General features: G+C 34.6%; 1 protein-coding gene across 1 annotated transcript in view; it reads left to right on the forward strand.

Moving 5' to 3' along the window:
* Positions 1 to 11881: 11881 nt before the first annotated feature.
* LOC5569577 overlaps positions 11882 to 20599 on the forward strand; it is a 75630-nt gene continuing 66912 nt past the window's right edge. The window contains exon 1 of the mRNA XM_001658590.2: positions 11882 to 12194. The gene's annotated coding sequence lies outside the window, so the exon portion shown is untranslated. The remainder of the gene's footprint in view (positions 12195 to 20599) is intronic.

A 20599-nucleotide genomic window follows, 5' to 3' on the forward strand; every position in this document is an offset into this window, starting at 1 on the left:
TTGCCGCAGCTCTGGTAGATGGTATGGTTCCCTCTAAACGTTCGCACCATTGATCCCTTCCAACACACTTCCTGCAACGCTACGATGCCGAAACCACGGTCCTTCAGAACGTCGGCGAGTATGCGTGTGCTCCCGATGAAGTTGAGAGATTTACAGTTCCACGTACCGAGCTTCCAATCGCTAGTCCCTTTACGTCGCTGTGGTCTTCGCCGATTGTCCCGGTTCGTATTCTCTCGTTGATTATTCGTTGCTTGATTTTTTTACAGCTGGCTTGCAGGGCCTGCCACCAACCCCCTAGATTTCCGGAGGACCATTCCCCCTAAATGTTCGGAGGACCATAGTGCGCAGTTTAGCTTAGAGTCCTTCTCTGGCACTCGGACGGTGATCAGCCGTCCCTGACATGGGGAACAGACGCTGTTGTGAGCCGCTCCTAACATGGAGTATAGACGCTCAAGGTTTGCAGAAGCAAAAGCAAAAGCAAACCCCCCCCCTTCCCTGTCAGCATACGACCAAAGTTCCCACCGGGGGTTGGTTACCCGATCTTCCCTAAGGTTACTCGTACCCCGGCCAGTACCGCGAGGAGGTAGGGATAGGAGTTGCTGGGCAAGAGGCTAAGGACCGCACAAAGGGGTCTATTTTATTCCTTCAGGTACGCGAGGTACCAATGGTACGCCATGCCTAGCCATTTACCAACCATCACATAGTCATTTAACACCACTAAAGGAGCGTTTACCGAAATGTCTCATAAGATAACTGCTCCTATATGTCGTTTGAATTTTTCAATTCTCGCTTAATTCATGATCTCGCCATAACAGCCACTGACAACCAAGTGTGTAGCCTGTTGTTACTGAGCAAACGAATGGATTTTTACGTTATTTAACAATGCAACGTTGAAGAGAAGATCCTACTCTATCTTCATCCTCTAAATGTTTATTGTGATATAACGCATACCTCAACGATACTCGCACATTCTTCTTCTTTCTGGCGTTACGTCCCAACTGGGACAAAGCCTGCTTCTCAGATTAGTGTTCTTATGAGCACTTCCACCGTTATTAACTGAGAGCTTTCTTTGCCGATTGACCATTTTTGCATGTGTATATCGTGTGGCAGGTACGAAGATACTCTATGCCCTGGGAATCGAGAAAATTTCCTTTACGAAAAGATCCTCGACCAGCGGGATTCGAACCCACGACCCTCAGCATGGTCATGCTGAATAGCTGCGCGTTTACCGCTACCTATGCTATGAGGTGCGCCACTTGCTATTCTCATCATTTTACTGGTAAAGTTCTATATGCAACAAAAATCATTAATTTTCGGCTGAATTGTAGCTAGCATTTTCAAAATTTCCAAGTCGTTTTCTTTTTACCCAATTAATGCCAGTTTACCGATTTTGTGGAGCAAAAAAAATGTTTTATGTCTTGAGCAAATGTCATAACCTTGCTGGAATTTGTAAGTTTTCTCAGCGTAAAACTGGTCGCAGTACCTGTACAAAAATAAGAAACATTAATTAGGTGCAATTTAGAATAATTTATTATTTTTGCTGCTCTTAGATTTGATTATCATTGTGTTTATTGGCGTTTTCGATACTATTGTTTGGGATTTTTTGTTTTTGGTGAATTCAAATTTCCGACACATTTTTTATAACAGTTCACAGAAAAACAAAGCTTAAAACAGCTGCATTCTCATATATGACATATTTTTCATCATTTTCTATTTAGTGGTACACACATGAACTGTATATAGTCTATACTATAGATGCTTTGATTTGAAAGTTATATAATTTTGAGTAATATAAATTAACTTTGTCATATTTGAGAGCCCCTTAGTAAAAGCTTAGCTTCATTTTTACATGATAAAAATAAACGAAGTTAAGATATGACAAAGGGACAGCCAAATAAAAGTCAATCAAAACCGCCATAAGGTCATGGCTCTTTTCTTGAATCGATATCGCGTTGGCTAAAACCAACGCCTTTATTTCTATATTTGTGCAAAAATGACTTTATTAACGAAACACGCGTAATTGTTAAACATTGCTGCCCTCACTATAAAAGTAGGCACATAGTCGTTCTACCGTTGACATAATACCAGAGAATATATGCATTGTGATCATCTCTCGGGTGACCTACTTCAAGGAGCTTATTTTCCGTCAACATATTTTCCACTTTCTCCGACCGCTCATCACATATGCGCGGATATATGGGGTATGACTGTTGAGAACACAAAATGCACCATGTTAAATTTTTGTGAGAACAAGAAAACATACTGATGTTGGAGTGTGGCATAGTTGTTGTATCGGTTTCTGTTATATTTTATTCGTAAGCAAATAATTTATCAACTAAATAAGACAACTAAATCAATTTGTCAATAAAAACGACGGTTTTGTAAATTGATGCATATTGCTCTAGAAACCCCTATATGAATAAGAACCAGCCACAACTGAACACTCTCTAATTCGTTATCGCACAGGGGAAGTTCTACTTCAATCAACAATATTGAAGCTGTAGTGCACCGTCGTTACACGCAGCAATCCTTCATAGCTCTCAGTGATATGGTGATATCAAAATATATATATATATATATATATATATATATATATATATATATATATATATATATATATATATATATATATATATATATATATATATATATATATATATATATATATATATATATATATATAGCGTTCGATACGATACAAACGTTCATACTAACCCCATGAGATGAAAATAGCGAGAATGATTACCATGATATTGTCTTACTTGTATAAGATTGAACAGAAATATTAGGTAGTAAAAAATAGTCACTAACTAAATCTTAAACATATAAAAGATGTCATTATGATTTTTTTTATACCAAACTAGGAAAATGAATATCTATCGGATTTATTTTTTTGTACGACAAGCAGCTCGATTTGGCGTAATATATATGCAACGAGTTGGGTGTTCAGTATGGAAACCGATAACAAATCGAGTTCAACTTGATATAATATATAATCTATAGGGTGTTCCAAAAAGTATGGGCACGACTTTGATAATGAGAATTGTAGTATTTTTTTGAACAAACAAAAATGTTTATATCTATGTTTTTTTCTTTGGAATATTTCAAGTGTTACTTGTGGTAACTTTGTTTGATCACATATATTTTTATATTGAAAATTTTGATTTTAGTAAATCTATTTTTATCCGTCTTATCATTTTTATCAAAAATTTACGACATGACGAATTTAAGTACATTGTATCAAACATGCTTCACACGATTTTATGTTTAAAATTGCACTTGCCTTTGCTAGAAAACTGTTGACAAAAATGCAAAATTTGAAAAAATCCTTTTTTTTCTCTCCACGTGAGACAATGTCTAGAAGTAACACTTTTTCAGGTATTATCAAGGGGAAGTGAATTCTTAGTTGAAAGTTTAGTTCTGGAAAGGCAACATAATTTTTTTGATTGATATATGTTTTTGATGTAAACATACGGATTTATTTTTGATAATCACTTTTTATGGATTACTACTCAAATTTCATATACTTAAGATTTAAATTTCAATTGAAATACACCTGAGTCTGATCAATAATCGTATTGGCATTGATAAATATATTTTTTTTCAGATTAGTTACGTGTAATACATTTTTTTTTCAAATATGCATAAATATGCAAATTTATAAATATCCCAATGATGTGATTTCAGCTGCCGCTTCTCTACAAACGTTGACCGCTACATTTTGCTGCAATGACTATCTTTCAGCTCAGGCATGGTCTGGAATGTGCTATTTACATTATAATTGTATTTATTCAAGATAATTAGTCTAGGTCATACTTACAAAATGTATTGCAAACAGCCGGATGAGTATGTTGTTCTGCAAGCAATACTTGTAATCCAGGATATTGAGTTTCCTTTACAAGAGATAAAGCAGACAAATAGTTTCAGTTGTATAATCGTTTTAATTATTTCAACACTCACCTTTTCCACAAAATATGACGTTCAATACAGTAGGTTTTCTATATTCATCACAAATATAAAAATAAACTCAACTAAACGCCTTGACATTTGCCCAAAATATGACATTAACAAAATGGCGCATTGCACTAATGAGTTGATAAAAAAATATACTATGCTTGTAGTACTTTCCATCGCCAAATGTAGTCAGCTGAAAATTGTCGGTACAACACGCTTGATATAACCGAATACATGGTAACTATCACCACATATGTGGTATATATTGAAAACAAAACCATAATATGATTAACCGCGTAAAATTGTAAATTTTACTATTAGATTCTTCTTTGAGGCATAGTATTATTTACTGCAATTTGGTTAAATTGACTTTTGTTTCCGTCAATACCAATATTTGAAGCCATAGTAAATTTGAACGTCAGTTTATTGTAGTATGTACTACAGTATTATTTTGCGTGTCAAGATCCAAAATGATGTAGCAGAAAAACTAAGCAAAAAATCATCTTGGTGTCTTCAGTGCATATGTTGATTGAGTGACAAAGACCAAATGCGCCAAAGACACCAAAATTACGTCTAGTTTGTCTGTCAGATCCCTATTCGTCTTGGTGCATTTTTTTAGTCATAATTAAATCTATTTGTGACTTTTGAATCAATTGTTTTCACACAACTTTATTTAATAATTATCAAAAATTGAGGTGATTTGTAGTTCTTCACAGAAAAAATGAAAAGAATCAGTTGAGAAATGGCGGAGATATAGCCTTCTGAAGTTGACCATTTTGCATGGGAAAACGTTTTTTTTGTATTACATCTCCAGTCGCCTATTCCGGACAGCTCAGTTTTAAGCAAAATTGGGCGAATAACTACTTGGGCACCTCTATGTCTGGAAATCAGAAAAAAGATTGACACTTGAAAAATGAAATTTGAATCTTCTCTAGATACAACTAGAGACTTTGTCAATGACCGTTTTCAAATCGAACGTCTCAGTAATTATCTATTGATTTTTATCTGAATTGAAAATCTTTGGTTATAATAATTAAGCAATTCTATGGGCATTACTGGATACAAGCAGTAAAACATAGTAGCCATGATTTGTGCGTGTCATCTCTTACGCCAGATGCAGCAATGTTACCTGTTCAGAAGACAATTGAGCGCTGTTTAACATGATCCGTTTGAATTAAAATAACTAATTATTGAGACGTTCAATTTAAAAATGATCTTGGACCAAGTTGTAGTCGACAAATTTATCTTACAGTATTAGTATTACTAATTACCATTGAAACATTGAATGGCTTTTACAGTCTCAGTTTTTATCAAAATGAGCTCAAATTATGGAGAGCACTTAGAATTTTACCTAGAATTGAATTTTAATTATTGAACGAGTTGTGTGGAGTAATAGTGATATTTTGAACCACCCTAGTGGATACACAGATAAAAATTCTGAAGTTTACACCTACCGTAAATATATAAACGTGTAAATTTATCTTATATTTAATTTAATTTTACATGAGACCATTTTTTCATGAAATATTATTTGCACGCTCCATACCGAGGCCAACCTATAATTTTAAAAATTATTGAAGATGGTACCATTTTTAACTGTGTAGTGCCTATGATTATTCTAAGATTATCAATCGAAAGATCAGCCAATTTTAAAAGAAAGGTAAATCTTATGAAAATATCAGAATTTATAATGCCAACAACTACTACCACAGTTCTGCTCTTAAGAAAAGCGAATGATTAAAAGAAGGGAAATTATCTCAATGAGTATCAGCATGTGCAATGCAAATAATAAGATGTCCAGAAGAGTTGTAGTTCAATATGTCAGATTTCTAAATCATCCATTTTAAAATTAGAAGTGATTGCTGGTGAGTTTCTTTTGATTGTTAACTAAAACCATGATTTAAACTATCTAGAAACTACGAGCTTGAGCTTGATTGGATGCCCGTGGTTGCTACTTCAGTATCGCTTACACGAGGAACCAACCAGATGACTGTTTGGGATTAACTTACAGCCTCAGTGTATAAGCGCTGGTGATATTATATTTTTTAGGCAACAATGGTGCCTGCCACGACAGAATGCAGAACAATAAGAGAAAGGGGGAAGAAATCATGATGCGAAAACTGGCTCACAGTACACACTCAATCACGATTTGCTTGTTCGGTAATATTTAATACTGGGTACGAATTGTAAATCATAAGAAATACCAAACTTTCAGCTTTTTGATTGAAAACTTCTGACGTTCAGTAATATTTTTTACTTTTTACTGAACTACGGTAGCTGTCAGACGCAATTTTGCAACATTACCGAACAGGCCGAAAAGTCAGTAAAAACAATTACCGACTATTCTGTAGTTGATGTTTTTTACTGACTTGTCGTCAAAATCAAATCAAAACAAACTGATGCGCATGTGGGAAAGTGTCAAATGAGAATCTCCTGCTGTAAAATCGTCCGGCGCTGGGAGACACCGCTTTGGCAACCAAACTTTTCCTGCACCTATTTTGCACTTTCTCGTGGTAAGTAGTCGAAATTTAGTGAGAAACTCAACCATTTTAAGCAACCGAAAAAGCTCAGCACGATTAAACTGCTTACGTTGGTAAATTCGGTTGGTTTCCATACAAGAGGTAAATTCATCTGCATCATTGAGTTTGCCTATTGTATGTAAACCAACCAAATAATGGTTTTGTTTCACATTTTTAGATTACTTCCACTGAGATATGAGCATACCGTAGATGTTTATTCTTACGAAGAATGCATGTCAATGTCGATGTCCATGTCAATTGGGGTTTAATTTGTATTGATTTCTGAAAAAAAAAGTATCCGGAGAAGCAAAGCATGAAGCATGGGAAACTGGAAAGCCAGTAAAAACGCTTTACAATTTTACTGAATTAATCAGTAATTTCCATCAATCAAAGCATATTTTGATTTACTGGTTTTTTTCGGTAATCGTTAAAATTACCGAAAAAAACCGTAGTTCCAAAACCCAGTAAAATTTTACTGGGGTCGGTAATCTGAATTGGCTGTGTAGACTTGATATACCCCTGCATCTACACCAGTTCATGCGGGAAGGAGTAGGGGTGTTAATTTCATGGCTGAGAGGCTTGCTGTTTGGTTATCAGAAATATGTTATTTTCAATACATGAATTAAAACGCACATAATAAGCAATTGCTCCCCGATTTTTTTTTATAACAAATATGCTTCAAATTGAATCAAATTTGAAGCAGCATTTGTTATTGTAACGGGTTTTGTTTTAAATATGCTATTATTTTCTCCATCAACTCAAAGTGCTTTTAACACAAATAAAACACTTTTTTTATTTGTTACAAATCTTGATATAATTGTGATATTATTCTGTTGTAATCCACTGGTCGGGATTAGACCACCAACCCATTTGATTGTCTTTCATTTATACTATCTAAAAACTATATGGTGTCCCAGAAAGTATGGGCACGACTTCACCATGGACCAGTGCCGAATTCACTTGTTGCCATGGTCACGTAAATAACACGACACCGCTCAAAAGTTAATGGGTTAACTCATGCACTGATCCATACTGCCAGTTCAAGACTAGTGAAATCTGATTTTTATACATTTGATTACTGTACCCACCAAGAGTAGATTGCGATTTATTTTTAATAAATAGTATAATTTTTATTGTGTTGATTACGTAACATTCCTTGAAGCATCTCTTATCAGTCTTGCACAAATCGCGTTATTTTTGAGCGACTTTGTTTTACAAAATTTGTTCTATGACGATATGATAGTTGATCGGACTGTCACTTATTCAAATTGAGACTTAAGCATGTAAAATTTGTATTGGAATTGAAAATCCGATTCCAGCCGTGGTTGATTTTTCCCTATCCTAGGGAATAGGGATAAACTTTTCGTAAACCTGAAATGTATTATTTCTATTACTATTTAAAATGCCTGAAGAGTTATAACTTCGTGATGCTGTCTTATGTGGAGAGAAAAATACGAGATTTTACGAATTTTACCATTTTTTCAAGTGTTCTCTAACAAAGCCAAATAAAATTTCAAACAAAAATTTATGTAAAACATCCTTTATACAAAGTACTTGAACTCACCACGGCAAAAGATTTTGATAAAAACATATATTACTGGTTATTTTTCAAAGAAACAAAATGTAGGGTCTGTGCTGACCAGATAAGAATTGATTTTCTAAAATCAAAATTTTCAATGTGAACGATTATTAAATCAAACAAATTTATCACAGATGCTGGTAAAAATAGCCTATGGAAAAATACAAAAATATAAAAATATTTGATTGTTTGGAAAAGTACTATGATTTTCATTATCAAAGTCGTGCCCATACTTTCTGGGACAACCTATACGTCCCAAAAAGTTCATTCTTTCAGGATTAGATTTGCATACCAGAAATTTAGTTTGACTAGTTTTTGTTGCAATTCCACTATTTTATTTATCATTGACATATTATTATTCAGGTGCAGGGCGTTGCAAACTATAGAAAGATAGCATCCTTTGCCAACTTTTTAGCTTGTGGCCTTTCTTAGCCGAGTGGTTGGAGTCCGCGGCTACAAAGCAAAGCCATGCTGAAGGTGTCTGGGTTCGATTCCCGGTCGGTCCAGGATCTTTTCGTAATGAAAGTTTCCTTGACTTCCCTGGGCATAAAGTATCTTCGTACCTGACACACGATAAACGAATGCGAAAATGGTAACTTTGGCAAAGAAAGCTCTTAGTTAATAACTGTTGAAGTGCTCATAAGAACACTAAGCTGAGAAGCAGTCTTTGTCCCGGTGAGGACGAAATGCCAAGAAGAAGATGAAGAAGAATCCTCAACTGAGCACTGAACAGTCATGCTTCGTCTGCCTGTGTTCTCTCAGAAAACATTTGTTACTTAAATATTTCTAACACCAGAATAAATATATTTTTACACAAAAGACTCTCGAGTCGCGACACAAATGGTCAAGGAGACACAGGAGAAAATTTCCAGTTCACCGTGTGTGGTTGCTGTCAACAATCCCTAAAAACTCAATAGAAACAATAGAGTGAAAACCAGTGTACACGAACCCGCCAGCTAGCCAGCACGCCAGCTGTCACTTCCACCTTCCCCGCAGAGTAGGGGGGCTAGGGGCAAGAAGGACACCTTAATATATATAGGTTCAAATCATGGTTGATTAGCACAATTTTTGAAGATTATTCCAGTGTAGGGGCAAGCTCACCTCTTGTTCTAAATGATGTTATAGATAGATTTCAAAAATATAAGAAGCACATGATGATTTGAGATTTTTGAAAATGTCCCTTCTTATGAGGTTTTTAAACGAGGCACGGGGCAAGAGTGCCACTCATATGGGGAAACAAGACCACCAGAGCAAAATGTCACAAATTTTGTATATTATTATTTCCCCGTCTAAACGATAAATTCTAGAGTAAGTAAAGATAAAAACTGAGGGTTAAAAGGATTTATAGTTAAAAAGTAATTTTACGAAATTAATTTAGTTTTCATCTTATTTGACTGTAACAATAATAGTAAAAATTTTCAGAAACCATTTTGAAAGTCCAAGATGGTTTATTTTGATTTTATTTAGTAGGAAACATTGTTTTAATGCAATATTAAATAAGAAAAATAAAAGTACATTTGATTTTATATGAGAAAATTGCGGTGTCCCTCTTGCCCCATAAGACATACTGTTTAAAATATGTAAAATTTAATGTCAAAAGGAATTTTTCGAAAAAATTTCCTCACAGCTATATTAAACAATTGAAAATCATCAATACTGTGCGGAAAAATCAATATGTTTTGTATTTATTGGAAGTCAAACCTTGTTTTCCAGTCTTACATTCTTATAATATTTCGCATATTTTGCGTTGGTGAGTTAAAGACATTTTTCTATTTTTTTGTACTAAACATTTTTAACTGTAATATTTACACAACCCTCCATTAGTACTCAATTTATACTTATCCTGCGTTAAACATCAAAATATTGATTTGAACTACGTCAAATTAGAGGTGGCACTTTTGCCCCAGGTGTCCTTCTTGCCCCATGTCCCCCTACTCCACGCTGCACTGACTGATCACTTGGATTGCCGTACCTCCCTTCAAGATACCTTAGAACAGCCTTTGATTTCACGAAGGGATAATCTATCATAAAATTTATGTCATCTTTAACGCAAGAAAACACTAAACCTGCACAGTTAAAAATAATGAAGATTACACGTCATGTAAACTTCATTTATGCCATGTAAACACGACGTCATGTAAATTTAATTCTGAAATAATGTAAAAATGTGTTATATGTCATGTAATCACTGAGGATCCTGTTGGATTACATGACATATAATTGAAGTTTACATGACATATCATGTAAATATTCCTGATATTCCACGCTCCAATTATCTGCATTATATGTCACAGAAATTTACATGTTTCGTTCGAACTGTGTGTGCTTGAAAGAACTGTTTGTGACTTCAGGACGGCAAAATATCAAATTGAAATGTTAGTTATTTTAAGGCGCAGGATCCGTCATTGATTTCAAAATTTTCAAAAGCAGTTTTTCCGTTCAATGTCAAGAAAAACACGGAAATTTGTTCACTGTATTCTATTCTCCAACCAACCAACACAGTGAACATCTTTTCATCGAAAACGTTTTAGTTTAGAAAAGAAAAACTGCTCTGGAAGTTTCGATGATGACGATGATTACGATGATGGAGCGTTGAACGTTAAGGAATATGTAACTCGAATTAGCTGCGCTACGTTGTACGATGGTGGTATGAGAATATCTTTGATTATTCGGTCACATTTGTGAGTGTAGAGTTCAGCATTGTTAGCCACTAAATTAATTGTAAGTTTATAATTCAATCAAAAGACATTCGCCCAACTGGATGAATACCGACTTATATTGATCTTTCATTTTGTTTTTTTTTTTTATTTTCATCATAAACTGAACTCCAAAACACTCTGGAATAAAGTCTCCAAATCTACTAGCGGAATCTATGAACCTTTGAAATTCTTTTGAATATCCAATTTTGATCATTAAGTTGCTTTGAATGTACCATTAGGTGTTATATACAAGAACAGTTCTGATCTATCCAATAATATTCTAAAATATAGGACATTTGATCCATATGCGTAATATGTGAGATGTTCGAAGATTAATAACACTAAAAAAAATAGAAAAACTATATTTGGTAGATTTAACAACATAAACTTTAACGATTAGATGAGAACATCACTTTCACAAGCTTACAAATTTCCTCCGTGTAAATTTTACTTCCTCCGCCTGCCACGAACCAGTGTTGCCACAAGTACAGATTTATCTGGAAAGGTACAGATTTTCTGATAGATTTTGGTACAGATTCTGTACGGTACAGATTACAGATTTTCACGAAAAGGTACAGATTGGTACAGATTTTTGGAATTGAAGATGTTTGTAACAGGATACTTGAAATTGGAACTGATTTCCTCAAAACCATTATTGCAAGGTACTATTTTTATTGAATTTAATAACAGATACATAATAAGTGAAATTATATCAATGAAAACTATATGAAATTTTCAATTTGATTAGGATTTCTTCCAACAATTTATGTTGGATGTGGTACAGATTTTGGGTACAGATTTTTAGAATCACTGGTACAGATAAAAAAGATTTTTGAGCCTTCAGTACAGATAGAAATGTGGCAACACTGCCACGAACGTATGGGTTGGAATTTAAGAGAGAACGATAGACAGATAGTAAAGGTGTTGTGCTGACCGACTGACCGGTACATTTTTCTGGTTTAATGCAATCGGAAACCTCGGACTTAAGTTGCTTCGGCTTAATATGGTTTCTCTCCGCGCTCTTTTTCTCTCAAGTTACTTTCAAAAGTAGGTAACTGATTTCACTCTGTACATTGAAGATTACAACGAGACTCATACATGTATTCTTCGAAGTAGCGATTCATAAATACGATCTTTCTCTCTTCGTGCTCACCGTGTGTTGTGGTTTACTGAGTCAGCTTACCGACCGGATCATATTGAGATCGATCGAATCCATTCACGTATACGTCTGTAGCGCAAAATAATCAAATCAGCATCAGTTCGTCTCAAGTGGCTCTCGTAAACGGAACAGATTAGCAGCACCAATTTTCTTCGAAGCAAGTAGCACACCCTCTTCAATTATAAGCTAAAATATAACCATTTTGGCCCATTCTAATCGCGCGCGTTTGCTTCCGAGTGTCCTAATTTCCTGGTAATTAGTTTGGATTGCAGATTTCCAGACAGGTGAGCATTGGATGTCGTTCGGCATTCCCGTATTAGCATTCTCATGTGTACAAGTACGAGGTTAGCCCTGGTTGGCTGTCGATTACGTACCACGATGATCAAAGCACTATTTTTAGAGGTGCCCATATTCGGGATTTGCTTTGATGTGTTCTTGACTGGTTTGCTCAGAATTTGTGCTGTGTTGTTGCTGCTGAATGAACAGTGAAGAGTAGTAGTTATGAAGGTGTATGGCACAGACACAACACCTTTGCAGTGTACTTTTTACGTGCTGAAAGCAAACCACAACGACCACAGAGCACAAGCGTGGACTGTTCTAAATCTGTGTGAATTGAAATTGTGTTTAAGAAGTTAATGGATATCAACAATGTGAAAGTGTTGGGGTGTTAGAACACAAAAATGTATTGACAATATTAAAGTTAATGAATACAGAAAAAACTAGCATAAGAAGTAAGTCATCGACGAATGAGAAATGTTAAAAAAATGATGGAGACACATAATAGAGTGTAGGCGTATGACTAGATTAGCATACTGATATACAACAATATATACTAAAAGTGGACATTAACGTATAATTCTGTATCCCCTGATGAAGGTTCAAATCGGGATCGAAACATAAATACGAGGATGATTGTTTTTTGAATCAGAACCAAAAAAATAACGGATTGACTATACTCGTTGGTTAAGATGGGTGATTTTCTGAAAATTGATTTTTTTTTCGTTTTGATAAATCGATGTTACACAGTGAATAATATGTTGAAAATTTCATTTGATTTTCATGCACATATTTGGAGCATCAAAATGAACTGAAATATCAACGAAAAATCTCGAAAACTTATTCAAACCGACTCAAGTCAAAAAAGTATACAAACTTACTTTATCGATTCTATGTGTTTCGCAGACGAAATTCTACTCATTTCGCTCTAAACCAACTCGATTTTTCATTTTTAGAGCGTTTACTTTTCGGATTTACAAAACGACGAAAGTAAGATTTTCAACTTTCGCTACCTAACCACTACTTTCGCCGCTCCGCTGTATGGAGAGACAAAGTGACTTATCCACGAATCAAAACAAAACACTACTTGAGCCGATTTTACACTGATACAAAAACGTCGAAAGTAACTGAATAATTCGGCTTATCATTTTGTAATAAAATTGTTGTGGGAAACAACAGGAACTCCCTAGTTTTTTATCGCGAGCTTATTATATGCAAAATTTAAGCAATGTACACGGCGAAAAAATGTTAAAAAGATGATTCATTTTAAAACAGTTTTAGAAGACAGGTTGTGATTCTTCTGAATTAATTTTCTCAAAACCGTATGGAAGTTACTTACGTCGATTTGAAAAAGTAATCGAAATCTTTTATTTTTCAATCAAATGCATTTTAAATTTACACGATCATGTAACATTCTAGCATCTTTAGTTGAAAATTGAATGTGATGCTGTAACACTACATGAATTTGGTTTCTTTTCACTAGGGAAAGTGTACCAGTAATAGCCATAGTGGTACCCTATTTGGACATATGTGTCGTCTCAAAAACTTTCACATTTTGAACCTTTTTGAATGTTTCAGCATCAAGATATATTTGATGTCAATCTGCTCAAACACACAGAATGATCAAAAATTTGAAGATAATAACATTATCACGTATGGCGAAACAGGGAAACATTATGGCCATAACTGAATCCTTTATTTTCGTTTACTCGCAAGTACGACAGATGCGAGTAAATCAGCACTCTGATGCTCGCAAGCATTTTGTTTTGTTTTTGTTCCGGTTCATCAGATATGTTCGCCGCTTCCCATCACTGCCTATGGTTAGTGATGCGATCCGTGATATATTCACGCCTAACCAGATTCGCAATACAGTTCGATAACCGCATTGTAAGCCGAAAAAGTGTTTGACGCCCACACCCGCATGAACAAGCAACGCGATCAAAGGAAAACACTACTCCAAACAGACGTAACATCTGTAACAATTTTAAATTCAAAATATAGTCACGCGAGTATTAACACCCAATGCTAAAAATAGGGACGTTTCGATATACCCAGTATGTTAGAATATGTATCGGTAGTTTTCTTTCGATATTCGATATTTTTATATCGATTCTTTTGATTCAAAATATCGATAATAGCAATATTTTAATCCGATGTAGCGAATACTTATATTTCGTGAAAATGTTTAGAGGATTTTATCGACAATTGTAAATGGTGTAAGCTGAAGGTGGGTTGAACTTTAGCTGAAGTGTGATGTAATTCAAGTGTGCACATTAATTTATCGTAAAACTAAGAGAGTGCTTTCGGGATTTAAAAATCTTTCCTTTCACATACAGTATTGGACAAAACATTTGCAACTTTTTCGATTTTCCATACAAAATGACGAACTTTGGTAAGCCAGATTCGAATGAAATTTTCACAGAACCTCAGATATAACTTGAATTTTAACATATATTTTTGAATAATTTTTCCAATCACGAGTTTATGAGTAATAACGCTTTAACTAAAGTGTAATTTTTGATGAAAAATTCAAAACGATTTATCGCAAAATCTGATAGCCTTACACAAAAACTGTCTTCAGCAAACTTGTTCATCTCGTTGAAATCTATAACTTTGCTGAAGATACCATGAAGCTATTCCTTCAATATGTTTAGTTATGTCATTTATAAAAAATCATCAAAAAATGCACTTTAGTTAAACCGTTACTGCTTTTAAACTTGTGATTGGAAAAATCATTCAAAAATATATGTTAAAATTCAAGTTATGGCTGATGTTTTGCCAAAATTTCATACAAATCGGTCCAAAAATAACTGAGATATAGCTTACCAAAGTTGGTCATTTTGTATGGAAAATCGAAAAAGTTGCAAATGTTTTGTCCAATACTGTAGCTCTAAAGCTCCAATTATTCATGAGCACATATTTTGGATTAAGGCTATCACCGAGTTGAAATGAATTACTAAATGTTTGTTGTAATATTTTTTATTCAAATATTGTGGTCAGAAGAAATTTATAAGAAATGGAAAATTGATGAAAGAAGAGAGGTTTGGCTTGAGTAAACAAACAAATTTACACTTTTGTATGGAAAAATATATACTTGCTTCATTAATCCATCTAGATTACTAAATTTAGATTTTGGTAGATATCTATAAACAATCTCTAAAGTGGCAACTTTTGAACGGAAAATGTTGAAACATTTTGTATGTTTAAACGGAAAATGTTGAAAGATTTTCATTGTTCAGAAGCAAATTGTAACCAAAAACCAAAAAAAAAAAACATTAGCGTTTAACATCATATGATTTTTTTTGTCTTCAAATTCAAGAATGGACCTAGTTTGTAAAAATGATTTCCACAAAGAGATTTGAGACTGAATTCAAGTTCTATTATAACTAGGCTGTCAAAGATAAGTGACGAACTATATGAAACTACATCAAACAGCAGAGGCGCGTCCGCGTCTGAAACCATGGGTAGGACAAAAGTTGGCAAATGTTTTGTACACAGTGAAGCTAGGAAAACAATTAGCCCTAGACTGGAAATTGAAAGTATCTTCACTTGAGGGGCTCAAACCCTCAAAAGGGTGTGAGTGACATTTTAGTTGGTTTTCATTTGAGTTAAGGAAATTCTATAGAATTTTTTCCAAGCATTTTAATGATATTTTCAGGTGATTTTTTTTGCTCAACAGAAAAAATAGCATAATTCTTAGAAGCAGAAGCTTGTTTTTTGACTCCCATACAATTAGTATATAATGAAGAATTTCTAAAAAAAACTTTTAGGGGTCTGGATCCGTCATTGATTTCAGAATTTTCAGAAGCAGCTTTTTCATGGAAAATGCAGGAAATTCACAACTGGGAACGGATCTGGTGTAGTGGTTAGAACACAAGTCTCTCACGCCGAGGAAATGGGATCGAATCCCATCCCCAAGATAGTCACTACAAATTTCATTGATGACTTCCTTCGGAAGGGAAGTAAAGCCGTTGGTCCCGAGATGAACTAGCCCAGGGCTAAAAATCTCGTTAATAAAGATAGAAAATAAAAGAAAATTCACAGGAAAAATGTGTTTACTGCATTCTATTCTCCAACCGAAACGCAGTGAACAAATTTTCATCTAATACTTCATGTTAAGTCTTGAACAGAAAAACTGCTTTTGAAGTTTCGATGATGACGATGATTACGATGACGGAGCGTTGAACGTTAAAGTAAATTTTCTTCAAACTAGGTTTTTTTCATTGACACCCCTCAATTTTATACCAGTCGTTACTACAAGACTAAGTAAGCTTTATGTCTTCACTGGCCTGGTAGTGACTGATTGTCTTAAAAATAGGGAATTGAAGACCTCTTGCCAGAAAGAAGAGACCTAAAAGGAACCAAAAAGAGGTTGAAGAGAGACCAAACAGGAACCAAGAACACAAAACGAAACTTAATAGAAGCCAGAAGATTAAAGTTCGATTCTTTATAGCATCAAAGCAGCTATTTCTCTAAGGTTTAAGACTTTTATTTGAGAATTCTTCGTGACATTACAACAAGTATTACTGAATATGATTTTTATTCCTGATTTTTTTTAGGAATTCCATTAGAAACTTATTTAGGCATTTGCCCAAATGCTCAGATATTACTCCGGAAATTTCTAAAGAAGTTCGTGTAGTGATTATTTCCCAAGCAGTTTCTCCACGAATTTTCCTAGCACATTTCTCTTAGAATTTTATTGAGGATACCTCAAAAATTCAACCATGAATTTTCCAAGGAGGACCACAGAAATAGATTTTCTCTAATTATTATTTCAGAAAAGGTAATCAATATCTTCCCCAGAAATTTATAGGGATTTCTTTCAGGATTTATATAAGTTTTCAATAAGCGATGTATCTATCCTTCATCAATTGCTCCATAGATTTCTTCATTGATTTATATAGACATTTCTTAAGTAATTCTTTGAGATTTTGAAAGTCTTTATCATGAATAGTTCCAGAAATGTTTCCAGGGAAATGCAAAGGATTTCAAAAAATAAATCCGTGAGGTATTTAAAAAAAATCATAGAACAATTTCTGGTATAACTTGGGTTTTTGAAGATTTCTTAGATAATATTCTAATAAAAAAAACAATTGATACTCGGTATAGAAGGTTTTCTAAAGAAATTTCTATAAAAACATTGGACAGAATCTCTGTAGAAATTTATGGAATTGTTGGGAAAATTGCTTTAGTATAAACTGGTGTGAAAAATTAAAAAACAAACTTTTGAAGATTGCATAAGATTTTTTGAGAAATTTGTTAAGCAATGTTTGGTGAAGGAAAAAATAGATTTGTATGACGAACCTCTCAAATGGAGAATTCAGTATAAGGATAAGTGGAACAAAATAAAGTTATACCTGAGGAAATTACTTGAGGTAGTAGCTTTGGAGTTCTCAAGGATTTCCTGAAGCTAATTTTGGAGAAATTCTTCTAAGCATCCTTTGAATAATCTGGAAGAATTGGTAGAGAAATCTCTAGAAAGATTTTTGGAGAGATCCCTTTAGGAGACCCTGAAAGTATTCAAAATAAAATCACTATGATAATTCCTGAAGCTTTTACTCGTGGAATCTGAGTCGACATTCTTTTAAAGCCAATTGAACCCGTTACAGTCTCTGAAGGTTTCTTTACAGGTTGTACAATTTTGCATCAGAATTCAATGCAAGCAGAATAAGGCAAAAAAAATTTAAGGGACTATTTCGAATAAAATTGATACTTTAGAGACCTTGCATTAAAATAGAGACTTCTAAGAGAATTGCATAAGGATAAAGATCAAGTCTAGAAAAAATCTACTAGCAGTTCTGTCCTTAGGATCATTCATTGAATCACTTTTTGTTATCGTTCATTTTAAAAATATATGAATATCTTCTATATTTATATCCTCTTGTTTAATAATAAAAAAAATTGTCTAAAGTACACTGAACTGACCAAATATTTCATTGCACAGAAACTCTATCAAACATTTCGCTGGAACTTCTTCAACAATTCTGCAAAAAAAAAAAATCGTCGGGATGTACTCAAAACATTTTATACATATTCAAGATTGTAGATATTTTTAAGAAACCATCCATTGATCAGAAATCATTCAGAAATGTCATTGAGAATTGCTCCATTTGTTTTTATAACGGTTAAAGAAGTTTCTTGTAGCAATTATTACAGTTAGTTCCTCATGATTTTTTTGTATCGTGGGTAGAACAATGCTTTGACGATTCTACCCCATTACCCCGAATCCCATTACCCCGAATGCCATTAACCCGAATGCCATTAACCCGAACGCCATTACCCCGAATTCCAAAACCCCGAATGATCCATCACCCCGAATGACATTACCCCGAATTCCAATATCATGGGGAAATGTCATCAATATCATCATGTGAAGATAATTGTAAATTCGGGGAAAAAGCATTCGGGGTGATGGAATTCGGGGTAATGGTACATTGGGGGTAATGGAATTCGGGGTGGTGGCATTCTGGGAAATGGCATTCGGGGTAATGGGGTAGAATCATCGTAGAATAGATTGTTTGTAAACGTTTCGGAAATGGTAAAATCAATTCGAATATTAAGCCTCAAATGTTCTCGATTCAAAAGCAAATAGCTCTGACCTTAAGTGTACTAATACTCTTTACTTTTAACTTTAACTGTTTAACAGAATTTATGTTATTTCGTTTAGTATGTGATGGTTTCCGCACTATCAAAGATACCCCGTTTTACGGTACCGATTTGAGCTATAATACATTGACTTGTCAATAATACATTGATTTATTTTTGAATAATGGATATTTATAAATTAATTAACTCATTACATTGAACAGGCAAACAGTTTCAACACTTAATAAATCGCACTCGCTCTGCACGCGTGTGTAGTATACATGAGATGGATGGATATTGGTTTTGGGAAGGGTCTGCGTGATCTGTGAATGGATTTGAATTCGATACTCGTAAGCTTCTGCGTTATTGGGTCACGAAGTGACTCGGTAGCTTAGTTGGCAAAGAACTCGTCTAGCATACAAGAGTCTTGGGTTCGCATCCCAGCTGAGCAGGTGGATTTTTTTTAATTATTTAACCCATAATTTATCCATCTTTATCACGCGTAATGAGTTAATTAATTTAAAAACCATGCTGATTTGAATACCGAACAGCTCAATATAGGGAGTCGATACCGGTAATGTAAGGATTGTTACGCTTGGCTGAACTCCCCTTGGATAGTGACATAATTTGTGCATAACCCCTAATAGGCACGTCGCACAGTGGGACGAAATAAAAAAAAGTGGGACATGTGTGTTTGTGCTGAAACTATTGGGTTTAGCGTTTCAACATGTTCTACAAAGTTTCATCATTTGTTGAGTACTTAATTTAGACACTGAAAAAAAAAATTCACTTGAAGTGATATACACTGAGAACAAAAATTAACTTTTTTAATTATTGTCAAAATTGAAAACTGCCTAAGGAAGTATTGTAGGCGACATCATTTCATGAAAGTTTGTCGAAGACAGGTAAGCTCTATCTCCTACACTGACTGAAAAAAACATACATTTATTCATAGGAAATACAATTTTCAATTAAACAAACTGCGATGAGCCCCGCTTGACCCCGCAATTATTCGTACATATATTAAAAGGGTATAGGTTGAGGAACAGCATGATGCTAAAATTAGCTGCTACTACTTGCAACTTTACAAGATATGCACACTTAAATTTGATGTGAAAAAATCAGAAAATCGTTCGTAAATCTTCAAAATGGAGAGCTAGCGCTTCAGTGTCTTCGGCAAACATGTGTATTTTTACAGTACCTTAACCTTAGTAAGATACTGGGGTCATAATGACCCAAAATCGAATTTCAACCTGCAATATCTCTGTTGTTATCAAACGGATCTTTCTGAAATTCCCTGACTTTTAATATTTTGTGGAAACGAAGCGCAAGACCAAAAAAATTTTTTCTTAAGGTGATTCTAAGATGGCGCCACAAAAAAACAACTTAATAAGATACTGGGGTCATTATGACCCAGAAATGTATACCCCTATAAATCAGCGAAATATCAACCGAATAATGAAATTTATGCCGCATTCGAAAGATATACTCCTCAAGATTCTGATCACTACCTGGAATACCGGTTCCGGATCCAGTGGCCACCGGGAATCGGCTACGAAGGGGACCATGTTGGCCACGTGGAATTTCAGTACACTCAGTCCAGAAATCTGCAGTCATCACCAAATTGTATAAGATGCAGGCCATATAGGAATGTACTGTCTTCAGCAAACTTGTTTCGGAGACCAAGAACTTCCACATGGGATACAATTTAGTTCAGAACTCGACCGCGACGTGGCGCTAGCGTCGATATGAACTTCCGGTAGAGGCTAATTATGCGATAACTCGAGATCGCGAGCACATAGAAGGATGCTGTCTTCGGCAAAGTTGC

The sequence above is a fragment of the Aedes aegypti genome, chromosome 2, assembly GCF_002204515.2.
Source record: "Aedes aegypti strain LVP_AGWG chromosome 2, AaegL5.0 Primary Assembly, whole genome shotgun sequence".
Taxonomy (NCBI): domain Eukaryota; kingdom Metazoa; phylum Arthropoda; class Insecta; order Diptera; family Culicidae; genus Aedes; species Aedes aegypti.